This window comes from Pipistrellus kuhlii, unplaced genomic scaffold (genome assembly GCF_014108245.1).
Source record: "Pipistrellus kuhlii isolate mPipKuh1 unplaced genomic scaffold, mPipKuh1.p scaffold_m20_p_79, whole genome shotgun sequence".
Classification (NCBI taxonomy): domain Eukaryota; kingdom Metazoa; phylum Chordata; class Mammalia; order Chiroptera; family Vespertilionidae; genus Pipistrellus; species Pipistrellus kuhlii.
The window spans coordinates 896,089-905,753 of NW_023425583.1; the positions used below are offsets into that span (position 1 = coordinate 896,089).

Below are 9,665 nucleotides of genomic sequence, written 5' to 3' on the forward strand. Positions count from 1 at the left end.
GAGGCAGGCTTACCCATCGAGTCACAAACGTCCGTAAAGCCCCCTGCCCTGCAGGCAATCTCACGTTTCCAAACTAACCACAGCCTTCCTGGTCTCCCTAACCAGCAGCTGAGCCCGAACTGTCAGCCTTCATTCAGTGATGGCTCTTCCCTTAGAAAGGATTAAAGACCGTGTTGGCAATAGAATAGTTCTTTTTAAAAAAAATATATTTGCATTGACTTCAGAGAGGAAGGGAGAGGGATGGAGAGAGAAACATCCATGATGACAGAATCATTGATCGGCTGCCTCCTGCACACCCCCCACTGGGGATTAAGGCCACAACCCAGGCCTGGTCCCTGACGGGGAATCTGCATCGTGACATCCTGGGTGGTAGGTCGACACCCAACCACTGAGCCACACTGGCCGGGCTGCAATAGTTCTGATTCGCTGCTGCTAACAACCGTCAGGCTTCCCTCCTGCACGTCAGGCTTCTCTCCTGCACCTCAGGCTCACAGTGGAGTCTCTGAGACAGAGATGGTCACGCACAGCACTCCACAACACTGCTCTGGAATGCCAGCGCGCTTTGCCGTTTCGGTGGCATTTAGAGAATTTCAGAGACGGCCCATTACGCCGATGGGGTCCTTCACAGTTCTGTCTGACCGCACCGTCCTCTCACTGCGGTGCTCCCGGGACTAATGTGTCCTCCTCGGGCCGCCGGCTCTGGCGTCCGTGGCCCTGCAGCGCGGTCGGCGTCGGCGCCGGGAATGTCTGTGCTCAGAGCGGGTCCTCGGGAGGCGGCAGGGAGGCCCCCATCAGCCCGGGCCTGCGGGGCCTTGGTGTCTGGATGGCAGACACACACTGAACCGGGGACCGAGACAAACCCTCAGTGACCTTTAAGCCCTTACAGAGCGCTCAGTCTCCGTCAGCAAGACGCTCATCAGCGCTGACCAGCCCCTGCTTTCGCTCACCGCCTGGACATCCAGGCAGAGGAGCCGGCTGCTGCGAAAACCTGACTTTAAACTGTGGGCCTCCCGGGACGGCTGGAAATGGCTCTGAGAGAGACCAGGAGGCTAAAGCCACGCTTTGTCTCTCTTACACCAGTGGTGGGCAAACTCATCAGTCAAAGAGCCAAATGTCAACAATCCAGCCGAAAACAGACTCCTGCGCCTGGGCCACGAAGTTTCAATGGCATTGTACGTGCTCGCCTGCACGTGGTATTTTGTGGAAGAGCCACACTCCAGGGGCCAAAGAGCCACCTGTGGCCGCGAGCCGCAGTTTGCCGACCACTGTCTTAGATCAACTTTTGATAACCCTGAACTGGGAGACTTGCTGCCACAGTACAGATGGCTCTGACTGCCTCTTTTTTTAAACTAAGATGCTGTCTCAATGTAAATGCGAACTGAGAGAGACAGCGGGGTTATCAGGTGATAAAATGATAAAATGTCACATAACTGTGTGAAAATGCCACTCAGCCCCGCCCTGAGGGACTCAGCTCCCAGGCTCTGGTGCTCCATCATCTCATCCCTCCAAACCTCAGCAGCAGGTGCCCGGGCACGTGAAGGACCATGGCCGTCTCAGCCAGGGCGCAGAGGGCCCACTCGCTCCTCCTCTCTGTGCTGGAGCTCGGCGTTTACACTCTCTGCAGTTCTGGGCGGCCTGTGGCCGGGGCCTCAGGAAACGGGTCGGGTTGGCAGCAGCATCTTCTCATTGTGAGAAGACGCTACACAATCACTACACAATGGCAGGAAAACACGGCCCTTCCACAGGCCCAGCACCTCAATGCGCCTTACAAACCCTCCGGCTCTACTTAAGCAGAGCACAGAGGCCTGAGGGGAGGGGAGGGAGGCAGGGAGGAAAGGGGAAGGGGGAGCGGGGAGGAGGGGGAGCTATTAGACTCCTCCCCCGGGAGATGAGCTGTGCTGTGTGGTATGCAGACACTCTGGGCGGAGCAGGGGAGCAGGGGGCGGTTCCTTTATCTGGGGAGGACTTGGAATGAGGACTTGGAATGAGGGGCCTGGCCTGGGAGAGACCAGCTATCAGAGAGGACCTCTTTAACCATCTCAGGGCGGCGGGCAAACTGGGTCACTAGGCCTCTGCCCTGCCCCCAGGCAGCGACCCTTGGAAGCCCGGAGGCACCTCTATCTGTGTATCTGTGTCTTCTAGGTCAAGTCAGAGCTCCCAGCACACAGGAAAGACAGCCCCCGCTCGCTAGACAGGTGCGCCCCAGAACCACGCAGCGTCCTTAAAACGCCTTCGAACACGCGTGATCTCTGCAAGGCAGCTCAGCACAAAGCAGCCACCACGGCTGTGACACAGATCCCCCTCTTATCCGTGTCGGGTGAGCCAACGGGCGCCCCCAAAGCCACCTAAGGACACGACGTGAAAGACGAGACGGACTCCCAGTCTACGGAACCACACTATTCCAGCGGAAACGGAAAACAGCCCTTTTTCTCCGCACGGTTACCAGGTGAGCAGCTGTCTCCCCAGAACAGTCATCCCGCGCGGTGAGCATCGCCAGGGGAGCTGGGAGCATTCTCTGGGCACGAAGCAAACAGAAAACTCGCCGACAACAGTCTTTTAAAAAAACAAAAACAAACACAAACACCATTTTCCAGCCTCGCTCTGGAACACTGTTTATAAAAGTGAAGGTCTGATTCCAATGTCTTATCTCCCCCGCTTGAACGGAACGAGGTTTCTCTGTGCAGAGTCTGTACCCGTTCCCTCTTCCAGGTGAACATATGTCACCTCCCCCGGGGCCCAGTGAAACGTCCTGACTCCGACCGCAGGGCGGCCACCCGCCGGACCCGCCGCCCTGGGCGCTGCTTCCGGGAAGGAGGGACAGGTTCAGACAAAGCCACACCTCCTCCGGTCGCAGTGCTGGGAACGAAGGGGTCAATTAGAGCCTGCACCAGTTCTTACACCGGCTCCTGCTGCTGCCCTCGGGGCCGTAAGGAAGCCACGGGAAAGCAGGTGTGTGCTCCGTAAATGCATGTTCCTCCTTCAATCGCAGAACCCAACTCTGCAAGCCCATCCGGTAACGTCTCAGAAATACGAGCCGGGGACAAACACAGGATGAAACGCCGATGAAGGAAGGTGCCGATGGCTCTTTTCTGCCGGAGGGAGAGAGGGACCCAGCTTTCCCCGTCACCGAGCTCACCGACAGGCTCCGATGCGAACACGCACTGCCCCGCCTCTCACCCGGCGATGGCTGCGGCCGACACGCTAAAGCCATGTGCTCTGCGGGGAAGGGACTGTGTGGCCTCGGTGTGTGACCTCTGTGACCTCCAGCGCGTCCGGGGAGCCCGCGGAGCCCAGACCCTGCCGTCCGAGCGGGAACGCCTACGGACACGATCTGGACGTTTGACGCTCGGGGGCTGGTGGTGACGACAGGAAGGTCTCTTCCCCCTGCGAGGGGCAGCGGGGACATCACACGAGCCCGCGGCCAGGGACCGGCCGTCCACCCCCGGACACTCCCATCGCGGCTCCCACCCAGAGGAGGTGCAGGCCGCGCTGAGTGCTGACCCACGCCTGCCCCAGCCCCCCTCCCCCCCAGCGGGCCTGTGCCCCCCGAGCGGACAGACTGTTTCACTCCGTAGAAGCAGGATCTGTGCAGACAGGCTCGGGCTCCGGGCTGCTCCGGGCTCAGGAGCAGAGCCTGGCGTGCTGCGCCGTGTGGTGGGGGCACTGGGATCCCTGGACACTGCCCCTGCAGGTGGAGCCAGCAGAGCCTGCGCCAGGGCCCTGCCCGCCACAGACAGGCGGCCGGCCCCGGGCTGTGGGGACTGGGATCCCTGGACTCTGTCCCACAGACAGGCGGCCGGGCACGGGCTGTGGGGACTGGGATCCCTGGACACTGTCCCCACAGACAGGCGGCCGGGCAGGGGCTGTGGGGACTGGGATCCCTGGATGCTGTCCCACAGACAGGCGGCCGGCCCCGGGCTGTGGGGACTGGGATCCCTGGACTCTGTCCCACAGACAGGCGGCCGGCCCCGGGCTGTGGGGACTGGGATCCCTGGACGCTGTCCCCACAGACAGGCGGCCGGGCACAGGCTGTGGGGACTGGGATCCCTGGACGCTGTCCCCACAGACAGGCGGCCGGGCACAGGCTGTGGGGACTGGGATCCCTGGACGCTGTCCCCACAGACAGGCGGCCGGGCACGGGCTGTGGGGACTGGGATCCCTGGACGCTGCCCCTGCAGGTGGAGCCAGCAGAGCCTGCACCAGGGCCCTGCCCACCACAGACAGGCGGCCGGCCCCGGGCTGTGGGGACTGGGATCCCTGGATGCTGTCCCACAGACAGGCGGCCGGGCAGGGGCTGTGGGGACTGGGATCCCTGGACTCTGTCCCACAGACAGGTGGCCGGCCCCGGGCTGTGGGGACTGGGATCCCTGGATGCTGTCCCCACAGACAGGCGGCCGGCCCCGGGCTGTGGGGACTGGGATCCCTGGATGCTGTCCCACAGACAGGCGGCTGGCCCAGGGCTGTGGGGACTGGGATCCCTGGACGCTGTCCCACAGACAGGCGGCCGGCCCCGAGCTGTGGGGACTGGGATCCCTGGATGCTGTCCCGCAGACAGGCGGCCGGGCACGGGCTGTGGGGACTGGGATCCCTGGATGCTGTCCCGCAGACAGGCGGCCGGCCCCGGGCTGTGGGGACTGGGATCCCTGGATGCTGTCCCCACAGACAGGCGGCTGGCCCCGGGCTGTGGGGACTGGGATCCCTGGATGCTGTCCCACAGACAGGCGGCTGGCCCAGGGCTGTGGGGACTGGGATCCCTGGACGCTGTCCCACAGACAGGCGGCCGGCCCCGGGCTGTGGGGACTGGGATCCCTGGATGCTGTCCCACAGACAGGCGGCCGGGCAGGGGCTGTGGGGACTGGGATCCCACAGACAGGCGGCCGGGCAGGGGCTGTGGGGACTGGGATCCCTGGACGCTGTCCCACAGACAGGCGGCCGGGCCCGGGTCCCCGTTAACTCCGTGACCCGCATCGCTGGCCCTGGAGGAGCCCTCACCGCGGTGTCCCTTAGGGGAAGCCATCTGCTCACAGCCCGGCCCGCGCTCACTGGCCACGGAAACAAAGGAGGTCAAGGTCGAGGGAGGGAAGTTTCAGCAAGTCCTCCCGCTGAGGAGGCGAATGCAACAAAGTATGAGCTCTGCAAGCGGCTCCGCACCGCCGGGCTGCTCGGCCTGGGCAACCCCCAGCCCCGGCTCTGCGGCACAGCCGGCCGCACTCCGTGTCCCTTTACTGTTTAAATATAATATATACATTTGTATTGATGTCAGGGAGGGAGGGAGGGAGAGAGATGACACATCGATGATGAGAGAGAATCACGGACCGGCTGCCTCCTGCACGCCCCCAGTGGGGATGGAGCCTGCAACCCGGGCCTGTGCCCTGACCGGTTCAAACCCCTGACCCTCTGGTTCACAGGTCCATGCTCAACCCCTGAGCCAGCCGGCTCTGAGCTGTTTAGTTTCCTTTTTTCCCCAAAAGGCGGATCGTAGTCAGTGAAACACTCTCACTGCAAAAGAAACCCCTGTTTAACCCCAGCACCCAGCAGCACCCAGCACCCAGCAGCACTCAGCACCCAGCACCCAGCGGCTCCCAGCACCCAGCGGCTCCCAGCACCCAGCAGCACTCAGCGGCTCCCAGCACCCAGCGGCTCCCAGCACCTAGCAGCACCCAGCGGCTCCCAGCACCCAGCAGCACCCAGCAGCTCCCTCCAAGGACGGGGCAGGCTTCCCTGCTCCTCAGCCCGGCTCCCGGGCTGGGCCGCCAGCCGGGCCCCTTCCGGGGCCCCCCCAGGCCGGTCCATCCTGCAGTCCCCGCAGGGCTCTCTGTGGGTTTGGGGGGCGGAGGGGCGGGGCTCTGTGGGTTTGGGGGGCGGAGGGGCGGGGCTCTCTGTGGGTTTGGGGGGCGGAGGGGCGGGGCTCTGTGGGTTTGGGGGGCGGAGGGGCGGGGCTCTCTGTGGGTTTGGGGGGCGGAGGGGCGGGGCTCTGTGGGTTTGGGGGGCGGAGGGGCGGGGCTCTGTGGGTTTGGGGGGCAGAGGGGCGGGGCTCTCTGTGGGTTTGGGGGGCGGAGGGGCGGGGCTCTGTGGGTTTGGGGGGGTCGGACGGAGGGGAGGCCGGCGGGCGGCGGCGGGAGACCCCCAGACTGACCCTGTCCACCTCCCCTCCCAGCGGCCCCCGCCCCCGGCCTCCCCCGGCCCCCAAGGCCCCGGCGCCCCCATGGGGCACCCCACCGCCCCCGCGGGGCACCCCTCCGCCCCCGCAGCGCCCCCTCCGCCCCCGCGGGGCACCCCTCCGCCCCCGCGGGGCACCCCTCCGCCCCCGCAGCGCCCCCTCCGCCCCCGCGGGGCACCCCACCGCCCCCGCGGGGCACCCCACCGCCCCGCAGCGCCCCCTCCGCCCGGGGCGCCCCCGGGCCAGACAGGCCCTCCCCACCCCCCGGGCGGCGTCCTGCCCCCAAAGCGGGGCCCCCGCCCCCCCATGGCCATGGCCGGGGCTGGTCCCTCCGGGCCCGCCGGGGTGTCCGCCGCCGAGCTCTGGGGACCCACCCCTCCGCCCGCCCGGCCCCCTCCCCGGCCCCTCCCGGCGGCGGAGCGCCCGAAAGGCGGCCGGGCTCGGGGAGCCCCGAGGCGGGTTCGGGCCGGGGAAGCCGGGCCGGGGGGCGGAGGCCCCGCCACAGGCACCCGCCGCCCGGCGCCCGCAGAGCGGAGGCTGCTCCGCAGAAGTTTCCCTCCTCCCGGCGCCCCCGCCGCCAGGCCCGGGCCGGGGCTCCGCGCGGGGTCCGGGGGCTGCGTCCCCCTCCGGCCCCAACACCGCGGCCCCAGGTCCGGCCCCGGCCCCGGCCCCGATCCCCGGCCCCCGATCCCCCGGCCCCCTCCCGGCCCCCTCCCGGCCCCGATCCCCGGACCCCGATCCCCGGACCGGCCCCCTCCCGGCCCCGGCCCCGCGGTCCCCGTCCTGCGCCCCAGACCCGATCCCCGATCCCCGATCCCCGCCCGGCCCCCTCCCGGCCCCGGCCCCGGAGGTGCCCGACCTGCGCCCCGGACCCGATCCCGATCCCCAGACCCGATCCCCATCCCCGATCCCCGCCCGGCCCCCTCCCGGCCGCGCCCCCGGAGGTCCCGGTCGGCCCCGGCCGGCGGGCGCACTCGGGGCCCGGGAGGCGGCGCTCCCCGCGGCCGGGACCCCTCGACCCCCACCCCCCCCCGTACCTCCTCCTCCGCTGCCGGGCCGGCGCCCTCCGCGGGCTCCTCTCCCTGCGCTCCTCCGCTCCTCCGCTCCTCCGCTCCTCCGCTCCTCCGCTCCTCCTCTCCCTCCTCTCCCTTCGCTCCCTCCTCTCCCTCCTCTTCCTCCTCTTCCTCCTCTTCCTCCTCTTCCTCCGCTCCCTCCTCTTCCTCCGCTCCTCCGCGGCCTCCGGGCTCCGGCTCCGGCTCCGGCTCCGGCCGCGAGCGAAGTTTGCGCGCCGCCCGCCGCGGGCCGGGCCTCCTCCCGCTCCTCCTCCTCCTCCCCCCGCTCCTCCGCTCCGCTCCCTCCTCCTCCTCCGCCGGCTCCTCCTCGTCCTCCGGCCCCGCTCCTCCGCTCCTCCGCTTCCCGCGCGCCCGCAGCCCGGAGCCGGGACGGGACCCGGGGCGCCCCCTCCCGGCCGGAGCGGGACTCGCCGCCTCCCTCCCGCGGCGCCGCCGGGTCCCCGGGGACCAGGCCGAGGGCGGCGGGACGGACGGGAGGCTCCGGCGGAGGCGAGGCCCCACCTTCCCGGCCCCGCTTCCTCCGGCGCCTCCTCCCGGCGGGCGCCCTCCGCCTCCGCCCTCCGCTCCGGTCCCAGAGGTGGGAACCCGCCGCCACTCCGGAGAAGCAAGAACAGGATCCTATTCTCCTTCCCTCCAGCCAGGACCCAGGACCCAGAGCCCAGAGCCAGGACCCAGGGCCCAGAGCCCAGAGCCAGGACCCAGGGCCCAGGGCCCAGCACCCAGGACCCAGGGCCCAGAGCCCAGAGCCAGGACCCAGGGCCCAGGACCCAGCACCCAGGACCCGGGACCCAGAGCCCAGAGCCAGGACCCAGGGCCCAGGGCCCAGGACCCAGCGCCCAGAGCCCAGGACCCAGAGCCCAGGACCCAGAGCCCAGAGCCAGGACCCAGGGCCCAGCGCCCAGCACCCAGGACCCAGGACCCAGAGCCCAGAGCCCAGAGCCCAGGACCCAGCGCCCAGGACCCGGGACCCGGGACCCAGGACCCAGAGCCCAGGACCCAGGACCCAGAGCCCAGCACCCAGCACCCAGGACCCAGCACCCAGGGCGCAGAGGTCACGGCTGCTCCCACCTGCACAGATGCCCCTTGAGGGTCCCTCGTTTCTCTTCTCTAAACGCAGCCCGGTCTCCACACTCTGGAGTTTTATTCTGTTTGTTTCTAATGAAAACGGCCTCGGCCACCAGACCTGCCCATTGGGCCGTGGAGGTGTTACCAGGAGCCCTGGCCCAGGACAGACACCGAGCCTCCTCCCCCATCGCCTCCGGGGAGGGCGGGCAGGGGGGCGCCTGGAGGCCTCCTGAGAGGGTGAGGATGAGCGGACTTCACCGGCTCAGAGACGGCCCAGGAGGGACTGAGCCTGTGCCGCATTCACCGGCGTCGGGGATGGCTCAGAGGGACTGAGCCTGTGCCGCATTCTCTGGCGTCGGGGACCGACCGGCTCAGATGGACTGTGTCTGTCCTGCATGTGGAGCTCCATGGGGAGGTAGGGGGGGGCAGCTGATAGGGGCATCGCAGCAGCAGCAGCAGCAGCAGGGTTACAGCAGGGAGCCGGACCGTGTCCACTGCCTACTCGGTTGTCCTGCTCCAGCCTCGGCCGCTCACGCGGTCACCCTGCCGGGGGCTGACAGGACGGGCTCCCCCTCACCCCCACATTCACGGAGCCGGGACAGTGTCCGGCCTCCAGAAGGTGCTCCACAAACACTCGTTCTTCCACCCCACACTCTCTCACTGCGATGAGAAGGTGGTGCTGGAGCCCAGACGTGGTGGCTCGGAGCGTGGACCTACGTATGAACCAAGAGGTCAGGGTTCGAGTCCTGGTCAGGCCACATGCCCGGGTTTCGGGAGGCAGCCAGTCAATGACTCTCTCTCACCATCAATTTTTCTTTTTTAAAAAAAAATATATATTATTTATTTTTTATAGAGAGGAAGGGAGAGGGAGTTAGAAACATTGATGATGAGAGAGAAACATTGATCAGCTGCCTCCTGCACACCCCTCACTGGGAATGTGCCCGCAACCAAGGTACATGCCCTTGATCAGAATCGAACCTGGGACCCTTCAGTCCGCAGGCCGACACTCCACCCACTGAGCCACACCAGTTAGACATCATCATCCGTGTTTCTATTTCTTTCTCCCTCTCCTTTCCTCTCTGAGACAATAGAAGTTGGGTTGTGTGTTTTTTAAAGAAGGCGGTACTGGGAATTTCCCCCAATGCCTTGTCCACGGTCCCCATTTTCCTCTCCCCGATGCCTTTTCCATTAAAAAAAAAAAAAAAAAAAAAAAAAAAAAAGACACGCTCCATTGGTTTAAATGAGAATTTCGTTTCGGGGTCACCTCGCTCAGGCGGGGCTCACGTTCCATACCAGGCTGCAGAGGCCCAGGGATCTCAGGGGACCCCGATCCCGGGTGGAGGTGCTGCACGCTGGGACCCGGAACC

At 66.7% G+C, this 9,665-nt stretch overlaps 1 protein-coding gene across 3 annotated transcripts in view; it reads right to left on the bottom strand.

Annotated features, from left to right (window-relative positions):
• Positions 1-7,276, bottom strand: part of GULP1 (GULP PTB domain containing engulfment adaptor 1) — an 89,120-nt gene extending 81,844 nt beyond the window's left edge. For all 3 annotated transcript variants that reach the window (XM_045576238.1, XM_036423203.2, XM_045576236.1), the window contains exon 1: positions 7,198-7,276. The gene's annotated coding sequence lies outside the window, so the exon portion shown is untranslated. The remainder of the gene's footprint in view (positions 1-7,197) is intronic.
• Positions 7,277-9,665: the final 2,389 nt, after the last annotated feature.